At 41.3% G+C, this 15,609-nt stretch overlaps 24 non-coding genes across 24 annotated transcripts; all 24 read right to left on the reverse strand.

Moving 5' to 3' along the window:
* Nucleotides 1-408: 408 nt before the first annotated feature.
* On the reverse strand, nucleotides 409-527 carry LOC138904005 (5S ribosomal RNA). Its single transcript, XR_011413253.1, has one exon. It is a non-coding gene; the product is annotated as a 5S ribosomal RNA (ribosomal RNA).
* Nucleotides 528-1,051: 524 nt separating this feature from the next.
* Nucleotides 1,052-1,170, reverse strand: LOC138904022 (5S ribosomal RNA). Its single transcript, XR_011413270.1, has one exon. It is a non-coding gene; the product is annotated as a 5S ribosomal RNA (ribosomal RNA).
* A 525-nt stretch (nucleotides 1,171-1,695) lies between these two features.
* LOC138904033 (5S ribosomal RNA) lies at nucleotides 1,696-1,814 on the reverse strand. Its single transcript, XR_011413281.1, has one exon. It is a non-coding gene; the product is annotated as a 5S ribosomal RNA (ribosomal RNA).
* Nucleotides 1,815-2,338: 524 nt separating this feature from the next.
* Nucleotides 2,339-2,457, reverse strand: LOC138904044 (5S ribosomal RNA). The gene has a single exon (XR_011413292.1). It is a non-coding gene; the product is annotated as a 5S ribosomal RNA (ribosomal RNA).
* Nucleotides 2,458-2,981: 524 nt separating this feature from the next.
* On the reverse strand, nucleotides 2,982-3,100 carry LOC138904055 (5S ribosomal RNA). Its single transcript, XR_011413303.1, has one exon. It is a non-coding gene; the product is annotated as a 5S ribosomal RNA (ribosomal RNA).
* Nucleotides 3,101-3,624: 524 nt separating this feature from the next.
* Nucleotides 3,625-3,743, reverse strand: LOC138904011 (5S ribosomal RNA). Its single transcript, XR_011413259.1, has one exon. It is a non-coding gene; the product is annotated as a 5S ribosomal RNA (ribosomal RNA).
* A 524-nt stretch (nucleotides 3,744-4,267) lies between these two features.
* On the reverse strand, nucleotides 4,268-4,386 carry LOC138904013 (5S ribosomal RNA). Its single transcript, XR_011413261.1, has one exon. It is a non-coding gene; the product is annotated as a 5S ribosomal RNA (ribosomal RNA).
* Nucleotides 4,387-4,911: 525 nt separating this feature from the next.
* Nucleotides 4,912-5,030, reverse strand: LOC138904014 (5S ribosomal RNA). Its single transcript, XR_011413262.1, has one exon. It is a non-coding gene; the product is annotated as a 5S ribosomal RNA (ribosomal RNA).
* A 524-nt stretch (nucleotides 5,031-5,554) lies between these two features.
* Nucleotides 5,555-5,673, reverse strand: LOC138904015 (5S ribosomal RNA). Its single transcript, XR_011413263.1, has one exon. It is a non-coding gene; the product is annotated as a 5S ribosomal RNA (ribosomal RNA).
* A 525-nt stretch (nucleotides 5,674-6,198) lies between these two features.
* Nucleotides 6,199-6,317, reverse strand: LOC138904016 (5S ribosomal RNA). The gene has a single exon (XR_011413264.1). It is a non-coding gene; the product is annotated as a 5S ribosomal RNA (ribosomal RNA).
* A 525-nt stretch (nucleotides 6,318-6,842) lies between these two features.
* Nucleotides 6,843-6,961, reverse strand: LOC138904017 (5S ribosomal RNA). Its single transcript, XR_011413265.1, has one exon. It is a non-coding gene; the product is annotated as a 5S ribosomal RNA (ribosomal RNA).
* A 524-nt stretch (nucleotides 6,962-7,485) lies between these two features.
* Nucleotides 7,486-7,604, reverse strand: LOC138904018 (5S ribosomal RNA). Its single transcript, XR_011413266.1, has one exon. It is a non-coding gene; the product is annotated as a 5S ribosomal RNA (ribosomal RNA).
* Nucleotides 7,605-8,128: 524 nt separating this feature from the next.
* LOC138904019 (5S ribosomal RNA) lies at nucleotides 8,129-8,247 on the reverse strand. Its single transcript, XR_011413267.1, has one exon. It is a non-coding gene; the product is annotated as a 5S ribosomal RNA (ribosomal RNA).
* Nucleotides 8,248-8,772: 525 nt separating this feature from the next.
* Nucleotides 8,773-8,891, reverse strand: LOC138904020 (5S ribosomal RNA). The gene has a single exon (XR_011413268.1). It is a non-coding gene; the product is annotated as a 5S ribosomal RNA (ribosomal RNA).
* A 525-nt stretch (nucleotides 8,892-9,416) lies between these two features.
* LOC138904021 (5S ribosomal RNA) lies at nucleotides 9,417-9,535 on the reverse strand. Its single transcript, XR_011413269.1, has one exon. It is a non-coding gene; the product is annotated as a 5S ribosomal RNA (ribosomal RNA).
* A 524-nt stretch (nucleotides 9,536-10,059) lies between these two features.
* On the reverse strand, nucleotides 10,060-10,178 carry LOC138904023 (5S ribosomal RNA). Its single transcript, XR_011413271.1, has one exon. It is a non-coding gene; the product is annotated as a 5S ribosomal RNA (ribosomal RNA).
* Nucleotides 10,179-10,702: 524 nt separating this feature from the next.
* On the reverse strand, nucleotides 10,703-10,821 carry LOC138904024 (5S ribosomal RNA). Its single transcript, XR_011413272.1, has one exon. It is a non-coding gene; the product is annotated as a 5S ribosomal RNA (ribosomal RNA).
* A 524-nt stretch (nucleotides 10,822-11,345) lies between these two features.
* Nucleotides 11,346-11,464, reverse strand: LOC138904025 (5S ribosomal RNA). Its single transcript, XR_011413273.1, has one exon. It is a non-coding gene; the product is annotated as a 5S ribosomal RNA (ribosomal RNA).
* Nucleotides 11,465-11,988: 524 nt separating this feature from the next.
* On the reverse strand, nucleotides 11,989-12,107 carry LOC138904026 (5S ribosomal RNA). The gene has a single exon (XR_011413274.1). It is a non-coding gene; the product is annotated as a 5S ribosomal RNA (ribosomal RNA).
* Nucleotides 12,108-12,632: 525 nt separating this feature from the next.
* LOC138904027 (5S ribosomal RNA) lies at nucleotides 12,633-12,751 on the reverse strand. The gene has a single exon (XR_011413275.1). It is a non-coding gene; the product is annotated as a 5S ribosomal RNA (ribosomal RNA).
* A 524-nt stretch (nucleotides 12,752-13,275) lies between these two features.
* LOC138904028 (5S ribosomal RNA) lies at nucleotides 13,276-13,394 on the reverse strand. The gene has a single exon (XR_011413276.1). It is a non-coding gene; the product is annotated as a 5S ribosomal RNA (ribosomal RNA).
* Nucleotides 13,395-13,919: 525 nt separating this feature from the next.
* LOC138904029 (5S ribosomal RNA) lies at nucleotides 13,920-14,038 on the reverse strand. Its single transcript, XR_011413277.1, has one exon. It is a non-coding gene; the product is annotated as a 5S ribosomal RNA (ribosomal RNA).
* Nucleotides 14,039-14,563: 525 nt separating this feature from the next.
* On the reverse strand, nucleotides 14,564-14,682 carry LOC138904030 (5S ribosomal RNA). Its single transcript, XR_011413278.1, has one exon. It is a non-coding gene; the product is annotated as a 5S ribosomal RNA (ribosomal RNA).
* A 525-nt stretch (nucleotides 14,683-15,207) lies between these two features.
* LOC138904031 (5S ribosomal RNA) lies at nucleotides 15,208-15,326 on the reverse strand. Its single transcript, XR_011413279.1, has one exon. It is a non-coding gene; the product is annotated as a 5S ribosomal RNA (ribosomal RNA).
* Nucleotides 15,327-15,609: the final 283 nt, after the last annotated feature.

Here is a 15,609-nt window from a genome sequence, read left to right on the forward strand (position 1 = left end):
CTCTTTTGATTTCCACTATTTTTCGCTGGCAAAGGCATTGACCAACAACAACAAGCCGCGCTCGACGATAATATCACAATTAGAGGGCCCGTAAGGCCTAGCTACATGCCTATCACACTAGGCCGCATGGAACGGCGACGTCGCAACTAGGCATTTTACGGATGTCGCCTTCGAGGCCAAGGCGTAGTGACGTGTCAAGTGCAGCGTTGTTAAGCCCGTAAATATTTTCCTTATTTACTATATATTGATTTTTTGATTTTTTTAATAACTATTACCTTCAAAAATATTGTTATTTCGTGTAAAAAAAAATATCTATTTCGTTTACACTGCTTAAAACTCATTTGTGAATTTATTAGACATACCGCCGATACATTAAAAGAAGTAAGATATAAATTTTGCCTAAAAAGAGGGATGCAACACGAGGACTTCCCAGGGGGTCACCCATCCTAGTACTACTCTCGCCCAAGCACGCTTAACTTCGGAGTTCTGATGGGATCCGGTGCGTTAGTGCTGGTATGATCGCATCCGACATTCCTTGCACTCTAAATTCTCTTAATACCTTTCCTCCTTCCGCTTTAGGTGCGAAGATGTAAAACCTTCAAACGACATAACTTTACGCTCATTTATCCGTTTTACGCAATTCCTCTTTTGATTTCCACTATTTTTCGCTGGCAAAGGCATTGACCAACAACAACAAGCCGCGCTCGACGATAATATCACAATTAGAGGGCCCGTAAGGCCTAGCTACATGCCTATCACACTAGGCCGCATGGAACGGCGACGTCGCAACTAGGCATTTTACGGATGTCGCCTTCGAGGCCAAGGCGTAGTGACGTGTCAAGTGCAGCGTTGTTAAGCCCGTAAATATTTTCCTTATTTACTATATATTGATTTTTTGATTTTTTTAATAACTATTACCTTCAAAAATATTGTTATTTCGTGTAAAAAAAAATATCTATTTCGTTTACACTGCTTAAAACTCATTTGTGAATTTATTAGACATACCGCCGATACATTAAAAGAAGTAAGATATAAATTTTGCCTAAAAAGAGGGATGCAACACGAGGACTTCCCAGGGGGTCACCCATCCTAGTACTACTCTCGCCCAAGCACGCTTAACTTCGGAGTTCTGATGGGATCCGGTGCGTTAGTGCTGGTATGATCGCATCCGACATTCCTTGCACTCTAAATTCTCTTAATACCTTTCCTCCTTCCGCTTTAGGTGCGAAGATGTAAAACCTTCAAACGACATAACTTTACGCTCATTTATCCGTTTTACGCAATTCCTCTTTTGATTTCCACTATTTTTCGCTGGCAAAGGCATTGACCAACAACAACAAGCCGCGCTCGACGATAATATCACAATTAGAGGGCCCGTAAGGCCTAGCTACATGCCTATCACACTAGGCCGCATGGAACGGCGACGTCGCAACTAGGCATTTTACGGATGTCGCCTTCGAGGCCAAGGCGTAGTGACGTGTCAAGTGCAGCGTTGTTAAGCCCGTAAATATTTTCCTTATTTACTATATATTGATTTTTTGATTTTTTTAATAACTATTACCTTCAAAAATATTGTTATTTCGTGTAAAAAAAAAATATCTATTTCGTTTACACTGCTTAAAACTCATTTGTGAATTTATTAGACATACCGCCGATACATTAAAAGAAGTAAGATATAAATTTTGCCTAAAAAGAGGGATGCAACACGAGGACTTCCCAGGGGGTCACCCATCCTAGTACTACTCTCGCCCAAGCACGCTTAACTTCGGAGTTCTGATGGGATCCGGTGCGTTAGTGCTGGTATGATCGCATCCGACATTCCTTGCACTCTAAATTCTCTTAATACCTTTCCTCCTTCCGCTTTAGGTGCGAAGATGTAAAACCTTCAAACGACATAACTTTACGCTCATTTATCCGTTTTACGCAATTCCTCTTTTGATTTCCACTATTTTTCGCTGGCAAAGGCATTGACCAACAACAACAAGCCGCGCTCGACGATAATATCACAATTAGAGGGCCCGTAAGGCCTAGCTACATGCCTATCACACTAGGCCGCATGGAACGGCGACGTCGCAACTAGGCATTTTACGGATGTCGCCTTCGAGGCCAAGGCGTAGTGACGTGTCAAGTGCAGCGTTGTTAAGCCCGTAAATATTTTCCTTATTTACTATATATTGATTTTTTGATTTTTTTAATAACTATTACCTTCAAAAATATTGTTATTTCGTGTAAAAAAAAATATCTATTTCGTTTACACTGCTTAAAACTCATTTGTGAATTTATTAGACATACCGCCGATACATTAAAAGAAGTAAGATATAAATTTTGCCTAAAAAGAGGGATGCAACACGAGGACTTCCCAGGGGGTCACCCATCCTAGTACTACTCTCGCCCAAGCACGCTTAACTTCGGAGTTCTGATGGGATCCGGTGCGTTAGTGCTGGTATGATCGCATCCGACATTCCTTGCACTCTAAATTCTCTTAATACCTTTCCTCCTTCCGCTTTAGGTGCGAAGATGTAAAACCTTCAAACGACATAACTTTACGCTCATTTATCCGTTTTACGCAATTCCTCTTTTGATTTCCACTATTTTTCGCTGGCAAAGGCATTGACCAACAACAACAAGCCGCGCTCGACGATAATATCACAATTAGAGGGCCCGTAAGGCCTAGCTACATGCCTATCACACTAGGCCGCATGGAACGGCGACGTCGCAACTAGGCATTTTACGGATGTCGCCTTCGAGGCCAAGGCGTAGTGACGTGTCAAGTGCAGCGTTGTTAAGCCCGTAAATATTTTCCTTATTTACTATATATTGATTTTTTGATTTTTTTAATAACTATTACCTTCAAAAATATTGTTATTTCGTGTAAAAAAAAATATCTATTTCGTTTACACTGCTTAAAACTCATTTGTGAATTTATTAGACATACCGCCGATACATTAAAAGAAGTAAGATATAAATTTTGCCTAAAAAGAGGGATGCAACACGAGGACTTCCCAGGGGGTCACCCATCCTAGTACTACTCTCGCCCAAGCACGCTTAACTTCGGAGTTCTGATGGGATCCGGTGCGTTAGTGCTGGTATGATCGCATCCGACATTCCTTGCACTCTAAATTCTCTTAATACCTTTCCTCCTTCCGCTTTAGGTGCGAAGATGTAAAACCTTCAAACGACATAACTTTACGCTCATTTATCCGTTTTACGCAATTCCTCTTTTGATTTCCACTATTTTTCGCTGGCAAAGGCATTGACCAACAACAACAAGCCGCGCTCGACGATAATATCACAATTAGAGGGCCCGTAAGGCCTAGCTACATGCCTATCACACTAGGCCGCATGGAACGGCGACGTCGCAACTAGGCATTTTACGGATGTCGCCTTCGAGGCCAAGGCGTAGTGACGTGTCAAGTGCAGCGTTGTTAAGCCCGTAAATATTTTCCTTATTTACTATATATTGATTTTTTGATTTTTTTAATAACTATTACCTTCAAAAATATTGTTATTTCGTGTAAAAAAAAATATCTATTTCGTTTACACTGCTTAAAACTCATTTGTGAATTTATTAGACATACCGCCGATACATTAAAAGAAGTAAGATATAAATTTTGCCTAAAAAGAGGGATGCAACACGAGGACTTCCCAGGGGGTCACCCATCCTAGTACTACTCTCGCCCAAGCACGCTTAACTTCGGAGTTCTGATGGGATCCGGTGCGTTAGTGCTGGTATGATCGCATCCGACATTCCTTGCACTCTAAATTCTCTTAATACCTTTCCTCCTTCCGCTTTAGGTGCGAAGATGTAAAACCTTCAAACGACATAACTTTACGCTCATTTATCCGTTTTACGCAATTCCTCTTTTGATTTCCACTATTTTTCGCTGGCAAAGGCATTGACCAACAACAACAAGCCGCGCTCGACGATAATATCACAATTAGAGGGCCCGTAAGGCCTAGCTACATGCCTATCACACTAGGCCGCATGGAACGGCGACGTCGCAACTAGGCATTTTACGGATGTCGCCTTCGAGGCCAAGGCGTAGTGACGTGTCAAGTGCAGCGTTGTTAAGCCCGTAAATATTTTCCTTATTTACTATATATTGATTTTTTGATTTTTTTAATAACTATTACCTTCAAAAATATTGTTATTTCGTGTAAAAAAAAATATCTATTTCGTTTACACTGCTTAAAACTCATTTGTGAATTTATTAGACATACCGCCGATACATTAAAAGAAGTAAGATATAAATTTTGCCTAAAAAGAGGGATGCAACACGAGGACTTCCCAGGGGGTCACCCATCCTAGTACTACTCTCGCCCAAGCACGCTTAACTTCGGAGTTCTGATGGGATCCGGTGCGTTAGTGCTGGTATGATCGCATCCGACATTCCTTGCACTCTAAATTCTCTTAATACCTTTCCTCCTTCCGCTTTAGGTGCGAAGATGTAAAACCTTCAAACGACATAACTTTACGCTCATTTATCCGTTTTACGCAATTCCTCTTTTGATTTCCACTATTTTTCGCTGGCAAAGGCATTGACCAACAACAACAAGCCGCGCTCGACGATAATATCACAATTAGAGGGCCCGTAAGGCCTAGCTACATGCCTATCACACTAGGCCGCATGGAACGGCGACGTCGCAACTAGGCATTTTACGGATGTCGCCTTCGAGGCCAAGGCGTAGTGACGTGTCAAGTGCAGCGTTGTTAAGCCCGTAAATATTTTCCTTATTTACTATATATTGATTTTTTGATTTTTTTAATAACTATTACCTTCAAAAATATTGTTATTTCGTGTAAAAAAAAAATATCTATTTCGTTTACACTGCTTAAAACTCATTTGTGAATTTATTAGACATACCGCCGATACATTAAAAGAAGTAAGATATAAATTTTGCCTAAAAAGAGGGATGCAACACGAGGACTTCCCAGGGGGTCACCCATCCTAGTACTACTCTCGCCCAAGCACGCTTAACTTCGGAGTTCTGATGGGATCCGGTGCGTTAGTGCTGGTATGATCGCATCCGACATTCCTTGCACTCTAAATTCTCTTAATACCTTTCCTCCTTCCGCTTTAGGTGCGAAGATGTAAAACCTTCAAACGACATAACTTTACGCTCATTTATCCGTTTTACGCAATTCCTCTTTTGATTTCCACTATTTTTCGCTGGCAAAGGCATTGACCAACAACAACAAGCCGCGCTCGACGATAATATCACAATTAGAGGGCCCGTAAGGCCTAGCTACATGCCTATCACACTAGGCCGCATGGAACGGCGACGTCGCAACTAGGCATTTTACGGATGTCGCCTTCGAGGCCAAGGCGTAGTGACGTGTCAAGTGCAGCGTTGTTAAGCCCGTAAATATTTTCCTTATTTACTATATATTGATTTTTTGATTTTTTTAATAACTATTACCTTCAAAAATATTGTTATTTCGTGTAAAAAAAAATATCTATTTCGTTTACACTGCTTAAAACTCATTTGTGAATTTATTAGACATACCGCCGATACATTAAAAGAAGTAAGATATAAATTTTGCCTAAAAAGAGGGATGCAACACGAGGACTTCCCAGGGGGTCACCCATCCTAGTACTACTCTCGCCCAAGCACGCTTAACTTCGGAGTTCTGATGGGATCCGGTGCGTTAGTGCTGGTATGATCGCATCCGACATTCCTTGCACTCTAAATTCTCTTAATACCTTTCCTCCTTCCGCTTTAGGTGCGAAGATGTAAAACCTTCAAACGACATAACTTTACGCTCATTTATCCGTTTTACGCAATTCCTCTTTTGATTTCCACTATTTTTCGCTGGCAAAGGCATTGACCAACAACAACAAGCCGCGCTCGACGATAATATCACAATTAGAGGGCCCGTAAGGCCTAGCTACATGCCTATCACACTAGGCCGCATGGAACGGCGACGTCGCAACTAGGCATTTTACGGATGTCGCCTTCGAGGCCAAGGCGTAGTGACGTGTCAAGTGCAGCGTTGTTAAGCCCGTAAATATTTTCCTTATTTACTATATATTGATTTTTTGATTTTTTTAATAACTATTACCTTCAAAAATATTGTTATTTCGTGTAAAAAAAAAATATCTATTTCGTTTACACTGCTTAAAACTCATTTGTGAATTTATTAGACATACCGCCGATACATTAAAAGAAGTAAGATATAAATTTTGCCTAAAAAGAGGGATGCAACACGAGGACTTCCCAGGGGGTCACCCATCCTAGTACTACTCTCGCCCAAGCACGCTTAACTTCGGAGTTCTGATGGGATCCGGTGCGTTAGTGCTGGTATGATCGCATCCGACATTCCTTGCACTCTAAATTCTCTTAATACCTTTCCTCCTTCCGCTTTAGGTGCGAAGATGTAAAACCTTCAAACGACATAACTTTACGCTCATTTATCCGTTTTACGCAATTCCTCTTTTGATTTCCACTATTTTTCGCTGGCAAAGGCATTGACCAACAACAACAAGCCGCGCTCGACGATAATATCACAATTAGAGGGCCCGTAAGGCCTAGCTACATGCCTATCACACTAGGCCGCATGGAACGGCGACGTCGCAACTAGGCATTTTACGGATGTCGCCTTCGAGGCCAAGGCGTAGTGACGTGTCAAGTGCAGCGTTGTTAAGCCCGTAAATATTTTCCTTATTTACTATATATTGATTTTTTGATTTTTTTAATAACTATTACCTTCAAAAATATTGTTATTTCGTGTAAAAAAAAAATATCTATTTCGTTTACACTGCTTAAAACTCATTTGTGAATTTATTAGACATACCGCCGATACATTAAAAGAAGTAAGATATAAATTTTGCCTAAAAAGAGGGATGCAACACGAGGACTTCCCAGGGGGTCACCCATCCTAGTACTACTCTCGCCCAAGCACGCTTAACTTCGGAGTTCTGATGGGATCCGGTGCGTTAGTGCTGGTATGATCGCATCCGACATTCCTTGCACTCTAAATTCTCTTAATACCTTTCCTCCTTCCGCTTTAGGTGCGAAGATGTAAAACCTTCAAACGACATAACTTTACGCTCATTTATCCGTTTTACGCAATTCCTCTTTTGATTTCCACTATTTTTCGCTGGCAAAGGCATTGACCAACAACAACAAGCCGCGCTCGACGATAATATCACAATTAGAGGGCCCGTAAGGCCTAGCTACATGCCTATCACACTAGGCCGCATGGAACGGCGACGTCGCAACTAGGCATTTTACGGATGTCGCCTTCGAGGCCAAGGCGTAGTGACGTGTCAAGTGCAGCGTTGTTAAGCCCGTAAATATTTTCCTTATTTACTATATATTGATTTTTTGATTTTTTTAATAACTATTACCTTCAAAAATATTGTTATTTCGTGTAAAAAAAAATATCTATTTCGTTTACACTGCTTAAAACTCATTTGTGAATTTATTAGACATACCGCCGATACATTAAAAGAAGTAAGATATAAATTTTGCCTAAAAAGAGGGATGCAACACGAGGACTTCCCAGGGGGTCACCCATCCTAGTACTACTCTCGCCCAAGCACGCTTAACTTCGGAGTTCTGATGGGATCCGGTGCGTTAGTGCTGGTATGATCGCATCCGACATTCCTTGCACTCTAAATTCTCTTAATACCTTTCCTCCTTCCGCTTTAGGTGCGAAGATGTAAAACCTTCAAACGACATAACTTTACGCTCATTTATCCGTTTTACGCAATTCCTCTTTTGATTTCCACTATTTTTCGCTGGCAAAGGCATTGACCAACAACAACAAGCCGCGCTCGACGATAATATCACAATTAGAGGGCCCGTAAGGCCTAGCTACATGCCTATCACACTAGGCCGCATGGAACGGCGACGTCGCAACTAGGCATTTTACGGATGTCGCCTTCGAGGCCAAGGCGTAGTGACGTGTCAAGTGCAGCGTTGTTAAGCCCGTAAATATTTTCCTTATTTACTATATATTGATTTTTTGATTTTTTTAATAACTATTACCTTCAAAAATATTGTTATTTCGTGTAAAAAAAAATATCTATTTCGTTTACACTGCTTAAAACTCATTTGTGAATTTATTAGACATACCGCCGATACATTAAAAGAAGTAAGATATAAATTTTGCCTAAAAAGAGGGATGCAACACGAGGACTTCCCAGGGGGTCACCCATCCTAGTACTACTCTCGCCCAAGCACGCTTAACTTCGGAGTTCTGATGGGATCCGGTGCGTTAGTGCTGGTATGATCGCATCCGACATTCCTTGCACTCTAAATTCTCTTAATACCTTTCCTCCTTCCGCTTTAGGTGCGAAGATGTAAAACCTTCAAACGACATAACTTTACGCTCATTTATCCGTTTTACGCAATTCCTCTTTTGATTTCCACTATTTTTCGCTGGCAAAGGCATTGACCAACAACAACAAGCCGCGCTCGACGATAATATCACAATTAGAGGGCCCGTAAGGCCTAGCTACATGCCTATCACACTAGGCCGCATGGAACGGCGACGTCGCAACTAGGCATTTTACGGATGTCGCCTTCGAGGCCAAGGCGTAGTGACGTGTCAAGTGCAGCGTTGTTAAGCCCGTAAATATTTTCCTTATTTACTATATATTGATTTTTTGATTTTTTTAATAACTATTACCTTCAAAAATATTGTTATTTCGTGTAAAAAAAAAATATCTATTTCGTTTACACTGCTTAAAACTCATTTGTGAATTTATTAGACATACCGCCGATACATTAAAAGAAGTAAGATATAAATTTTGCCTAAAAAGAGGGATGCAACACGAGGACTTCCCAGGGGGTCACCCATCCTAGTACTACTCTCGCCCAAGCACGCTTAACTTCGGAGTTCTGATGGGATCCGGTGCGTTAGTGCTGGTATGATCGCATCCGACATTCCTTGCACTCTAAATTCTCTTAATACCTTTCCTCCTTCCGCTTTAGGTGCGAAGATGTAAAACCTTCAAACGACATAACTTTACGCTCATTTATCCGTTTTACGCAATTCCTCTTTTGATTTCCACTATTTTTCGCTGGCAAAGGCATTGACCAACAACAACAAGCCGCGCTCGACGATAATATCACAATTAGAGGGCCCGTAAGGCCTAGCTACATGCCTATCACACTAGGCCGCATGGAACGGCGACGTCGCAACTAGGCATTTTACGGATGTCGCCTTCGAGGCCAAGGCGTAGTGACGTGTCAAGTGCAGCGTTGTTAAGCCCGTAAATATTTTCCTTATTTACTATATATTGATTTTTTGATTTTTTTAATAACTATTACCTTCAAAAATATTGTTATTTCGTGTAAAAAAAAAATATCTATTTCGTTTACACTGCTTAAAACTCATTTGTGAATTTATTAGACATACCGCCGATACATTAAAAGAAGTAAGATATAAATTTTGCCTAAAAAGAGGGATGCAACACGAGGACTTCCCAGGGGGTCACCCATCCTAGTACTACTCTCGCCCAAGCACGCTTAACTTCGGAGTTCTGATGGGATCCGGTGCGTTAGTGCTGGTATGATCGCATCCGACATTCCTTGCACTCTAAATTCTCTTAATACCTTTCCTCCTTCCGCTTTAGGTGCGAAGATGTAAAACCTTCAAACGACATAACTTTACGCTCATTTATCCGTTTTACGCAATTCCTCTTTTGATTTCCACTATTTTTCGCTGGCAAAGGCATTGACCAACAACAACAAGCCGCGCTCGACGATAATATCACAATTAGAGGGCCCGTAAGGCCTAGCTACATGCCTATCACACTAGGCCGCATGGAACGGCGACGTCGCAACTAGGCATTTTACGGATGTCGCCTTCGAGGCCAAGGCGTAGTGACGTGTCAAGTGCAGCGTTGTTAAGCCCGTAAATATTTTCCTTATTTACTATATATTGATTTTTTGATTTTTTTAATAACTATTACCTTCAAAAATATTGTTATTTCGTGTAAAAAAAAATATCTATTTCGTTTACACTGCTTAAAACTCATTTGTGAATTTATTAGACATACCGCCGATACATTAAAAGAAGTAAGATATAAATTTTGCCTAAAAAGAGGGATGCAACACGAGGACTTCCCAGGGGGTCACCCATCCTAGTACTACTCTCGCCCAAGCACGCTTAACTTCGGAGTTCTGATGGGATCCGGTGCGTTAGTGCTGGTATGATCGCATCCGACATTCCTTGCACTCTAAATTCTCTTAATACCTTTCCTCCTTCCGCTTTAGGTGCGAAGATGTAAAACCTTCAAACGACATAACTTTACGCTCATTTATCCGTTTTACGCAATTCCTCTTTTGATTTCCACTATTTTTCGCTGGCAAAGGCATTGACCAACAACAACAAGCCGCGCTCGACGATAATATCACAATTAGAGGGCCCGTAAGGCCTAGCTACATGCCTATCACACTAGGCCGCATGGAACGGCGACGTCGCAACTAGGCATTTTACGGATGTCGCCTTCGAGGCCAAGGCGTAGTGACGTGTCAAGTGCAGCGTTGTTAAGCCCGTAAATATTTTCCTTATTTACTATATATTGATTTTTTGATTTTTTTAATAACTATTACCTTCAAAAATATTGTTATTTCGTGTAAAAAAAAATATCTATTTCGTTTACACTGCTTAAAACTCATTTGTGAATTTATTAGACATACCGCCGATACATTAAAAGAAGTAAGATATAAATTTTGCCTAAAAAGAGGGATGCAACACGAGGACTTCCCAGGGGGTCACCCATCCTAGTACTACTCTCGCCCAAGCACGCTTAACTTCGGAGTTCTGATGGGATCCGGTGCGTTAGTGCTGGTATGATCGCATCCGACATTCCTTGCACTCTAAATTCTCTTAATACCTTTCCTCCTTCCGCTTTAGGTGCGAAGATGTAAAACCTTCAAACGACATAACTTTACGCTCATTTATCCGTTTTACGCAATTCCTCTTTTGATTTCCACTATTTTTCGCTGGCAAAGGCATTGACCAACAACAACAAGCCGCGCTCGACGATAATATCACAATTAGAGGGCCCGTAAGGCCTAGCTACATGCCTATCACACTAGGCCGCATGGAACGGCGACGTCGCAACTAGGCATTTTACGGATGTCGCCTTCGAGGCCAAGGCGTAGTGACGTGTCAAGTGCAGCGTTGTTAAGCCCGTAAATATTTTCCTTATTTACTATATATTGATTTTTTGATTTTTTTAATAACTATTACCTTCAAAAATATTGTTATTTCGTGTAAAAAAAAATATCTATTTCGTTTACACTGCTTAAAACTCATTTGTGAATTTATTAGACATACCGCCGATACATTAAAAGAAGTAAGATATAAATTTTGCCTAAAAAGAGGGATGCAACACGAGGACTTCCCAGGGGGTCACCCATCCTAGTACTACTCTCGCCCAAGCACGCTTAACTTCGGAGTTCTGATGGGATCCGGTGCGTTAGTGCTGGTATGATCGCATCCGACATTCCTTGCACTCTAAATTCTCTTAATACCTTTCCTCCTTCCGCTTTAGGTGCGAAGATGTAAAACCTTCAAACGACATAACTTTACGCTCATTTATCCGTTTTACGCAATTCCTCTTTTGATTTCCACTATTTTTCGCTGGCAAAGGCATTGACCAACAACAACAAGCCGCGCTCGACGATAATATCACAATTAGAGGGCCCGTAAGGCCTAGCTACATGCCTATCACACTAGGCCGCATGGAACGGCGACGTCGCAACTAGGCATTTTACGGATGTCGCCTTCGAGGCCAAGGCGTAGTGACGTGTCAAGTGCAGCGTTGTTAAGCCCGTAAATATTTTCCTTATTTACTATATATTGATTTTTTGATTTTTTTAATAACTATTACCTTCAAAAATATTGTTATTTCGTGTAAAAAAAAATATCTATTTCGTTTACACTGCTTAAAACTCATTTGTGAATTTATTAGACATACCGCCGATACATTAAAAGAAGTAAGATATAAATTTTGCCTAAAAAGAGGGATGCAACACGAGGACTTCCCAGGGGGTCACCCATCCTAGTACTACTCTCGCCCAAGCACGCTTAACTTCGGAGTTCTGATGGGATCCGGTGCGTTAGTGCTGGTATGATCGCATCCGACATTCCTTGCACTCTAAATTCTCTTAATACCTTTCCTCCTTCCGCTTTAGGTGCGAAGATGTAAAACCTTCAAACGACATAACTTTACGCTCATTTATCCGTTTTACGCAATTCCTCTTTTGATTTCCACTATTTTTCGCTGGCAAAGGCATTGACCAACAACAACAAGCCGCGCTCGACGATAATATCACAATTAGAGGGCCCGTAAGGCCTAGCTACATGCCTATCACACTAGGCCGCATGGAACGGCGACGTCGCAACTAGGCATTTTACGGATGTCGCCTTCGAGGCCAAGGCGTAGTGACGTGTCAAGTGCAGCGTTGTTAAGCCCGTAAATATTTTCCTTATTTACTATATATTGATTTTTTGATTTTTTTAATAACTATTACCTTCAAAAATATTGTTATTTCGTGTAAAAAAAAAATATCTATTTCGTTTACACTGCTTAAAACTCATTTGTGAATTTATTAGACATACCGCCGATACATTAAAAGAAGTAAGATATAAATTTTGCCTAAAAAGAGGGATGCAACACGAGGACTTCCCAGGGGGTCACCCATCCTAGTACTACTCTCGCCCAAGCACGCTTAACTTCGGAGTTCTGATGGGATCCGGTGCGTTAGTGCTGGTATGATCGCATCCGACATTCCTTGCACTCTAAATTCTCTTAATACCTTTCCTCCTTCCGCTTTAGGTGCGAAGATGTAAAACCTTCAAACGACATAACTTTACGCTCATTTATCCGTTTTACGCAATTCCTCTTTTGATTTCCACTATTTTTCGCTGGCAAAGGCATTGACCAACAACAACAAGCCGCGCTCGACGATAATATCACAATTAGAGGGCCCGTAAGGCCTAGCTACATGCCTATCACACTAGGCCGCATGGAACGGCGACGTCGCAACTAGGCATTTTACGGATGTCGCCTTCGAGGCCAAGGCGTAGTGACGTGTCAAGTGCAGCGTTGTTAAGCCCGTAAATATTTTCCTTATTTACTATATATTGATTTTTTGATTTTTTTAATAACTATTACCTTCAAAAATATTGTTATTTCGTGTAAAAAAAAATATCTATTTCGTTTACACTGCTTAAAACTCATTTGTGAATTTATTAGACATACCGCCGATACATTAAAAGAAGTAAGATATAAATTTTGCCTAAAAAGAGGGATGCAACACGAGGACTTCCCAGGGGGTCACCCATCCTAGTACTACTCTCGCCCAAGCACGCTTAACTTCGGAGTTCTGATGGGATCCGGTGCGTTAGTGCTGGTATGATCGCATCCGACATTCCTTGCACTCTAAATTCTCTTAATACCTTTCCTCCTTCCGCTTTAGGTGCGAAGATGTAAAACCTTCAAACGACATAACTTTACGCTCATTTATCCGTTTTACGCAATTCCTCTTTTGATTTCCACTATTTTTCGCTGGCAAAGGCATTGACCAACAACAACAAGCCGCGCTCGACGATAATATCACAATTAGAGGGCCCGTAAGGCCTAGCTACATGCCTATCACACTAGGCCGCATGGAACGGCGACGTCGCAACTAGGCATTTTACGGATGTCGCCTTCGAGGCCAAGGCGTAGTGACGTGTCAAGTGCAGCGTTGTTAAGCCCGTAAATATTTTCCTTATTTACTATATATTGATTTTTTGATTTTTTTAATAACTATTACCTTCAAAAATATTGTTATTTCGTGTAAAAAAAAAATATCTATTTCGTTTACACTGCTTAAAACTCATTTGTGAATTTATTAGACATACCGCCGATACATTAAAAGAAGTAAGATATAAATTTTGCCTAAAAAGAGGGATGCAACACGAGGACTTCCCAGGGGGTCACCCATCCTAGTACTACTCTCGCCCAAGCACGCTTAACTTCGGAGTTCTGATGGGATCCGGTGCGTTAGTGCTGGTATGATCGCATCCGACATTCCTTGCACTCTAAATTCTCTTAATACCTTTCCTCCTTCCGCTTTAGGTGCGAAGATGTAAAACCTTCAAACGACATAACTTTACGCTCATTTATCCGTTTTACGCAATTCCTCTTTTGATTTCCACTATTTTTCGCTGGCAAAGGCATTGACCAACAACAACAAGCCGCGCTCGACGATAATATCACAATTAGAGGGCCCGTAAGGCCTAGCTACATGCCTATCACACTAGGCCGCATGGAACGGCGACGTCGCAACTAGGCATTTTACGGATGTCGCCTTCGAGGCCAAGGCGTAGTGACGTGTCAAGTGCAGCGTTGTTAAGCCCGTAAATATTTTCCTTATTTACTATATATTGATTTTTTGATTTTTTTAATAACTATTACCTTCAAAAATATTGTTATTTCGTGTAAAAAAAAAATATCTATTTCGTTTACACTGCTTAAAACTCATTTGTGAATTTATTAGACATACCGCCGATACATTAAAAGAAGTAAGATATAAATTTTGCCTAAAAAGAGGGATGCAACACGAGGACTTCCCAGGGGGTCACCCATCCTAGTACTACTCTCGCCCAAGCACGCTTAACTTCGGAGTTCTGATGGGATCCGGTGCGTTAGTGCTGGTATGATCGCATCCGACATTCCTTGCACTCTAAATTCTCTTAATACCTTTCCTCCTTCCGCTTTAGGTGCGAAGATGTAAAACCTTCAAACGACATAACTTTACGCTCATTTATCCGTTTTACGCAATTCCTCTTTTGATTTCCACTATTTTTCGCTGGCAAAGGCATTGACCAACAACAACAAGCCGCGCTCGACGATAATATCACAATTAGAGGGCCCGTAAGGCCTAGCTACATGCCTATCACACTAGGCCGCATGGAACGGCGACGTCGCAACTAGGCATTTTACGGATGTCGCCTTCGAGGCCAAGGCGTAGTGACGTGTCAAGTGCAGCGTTGTTAAGCCCGTAAATATTTTCCTTATTTACTATATATTGATTTTTTGATTTTTTTAATAACTATTACCTTCAAAAATATTGTTATTTCGTGTAAAAAAAAAATATCTATTTCGTTTACACTGCTTAAAACTCATTTGTGAATTTATTAGACATACCGCCGATACATTAAAAGAAGTAAGATATAAATTTTGCCTAAAAAGAGGGATGCAACACGAGGACTTCCCAGGGGGTCACCCATCCTAGTACTACTCTCGCCCAAGCACGCTTAACTTCGGAGTTCTGATGGGATCCGGTGCGTTAGTGCTGGTATGATCGCATCCGACATTCCTTGCACTCTAAATTCTCTTAATACCTTTCCTCCTTCCGCTTTAGGTGCGAAGATGTAAAACCTTCAAACGACATAACTTTACGCTCATTTATCCGTTTTACGCAATTCCTCTTTTGATTTCCACTATTTTTCGCTGGCAAAGGCATTGACCAACAACAACAAGCCGCGCTCGACGATAATATCACAATTAGAGGGCCCGTAAGGCCTAGCTACATGCCTATCACACTAGGCCGCATGGAACGGCGACGTCGCAACTAGGCATTTTACGGATGTCG

The sequence above is a fragment of the Nicotiana tomentosiformis genome, unplaced genomic scaffold, assembly GCF_000390325.3.
Source record: "Nicotiana tomentosiformis unplaced genomic scaffold, ASM39032v3 Un00325, whole genome shotgun sequence".
NCBI lineage: Eukaryota > Viridiplantae > Streptophyta > Magnoliopsida > Solanales > Solanaceae > Nicotiana > Nicotiana tomentosiformis.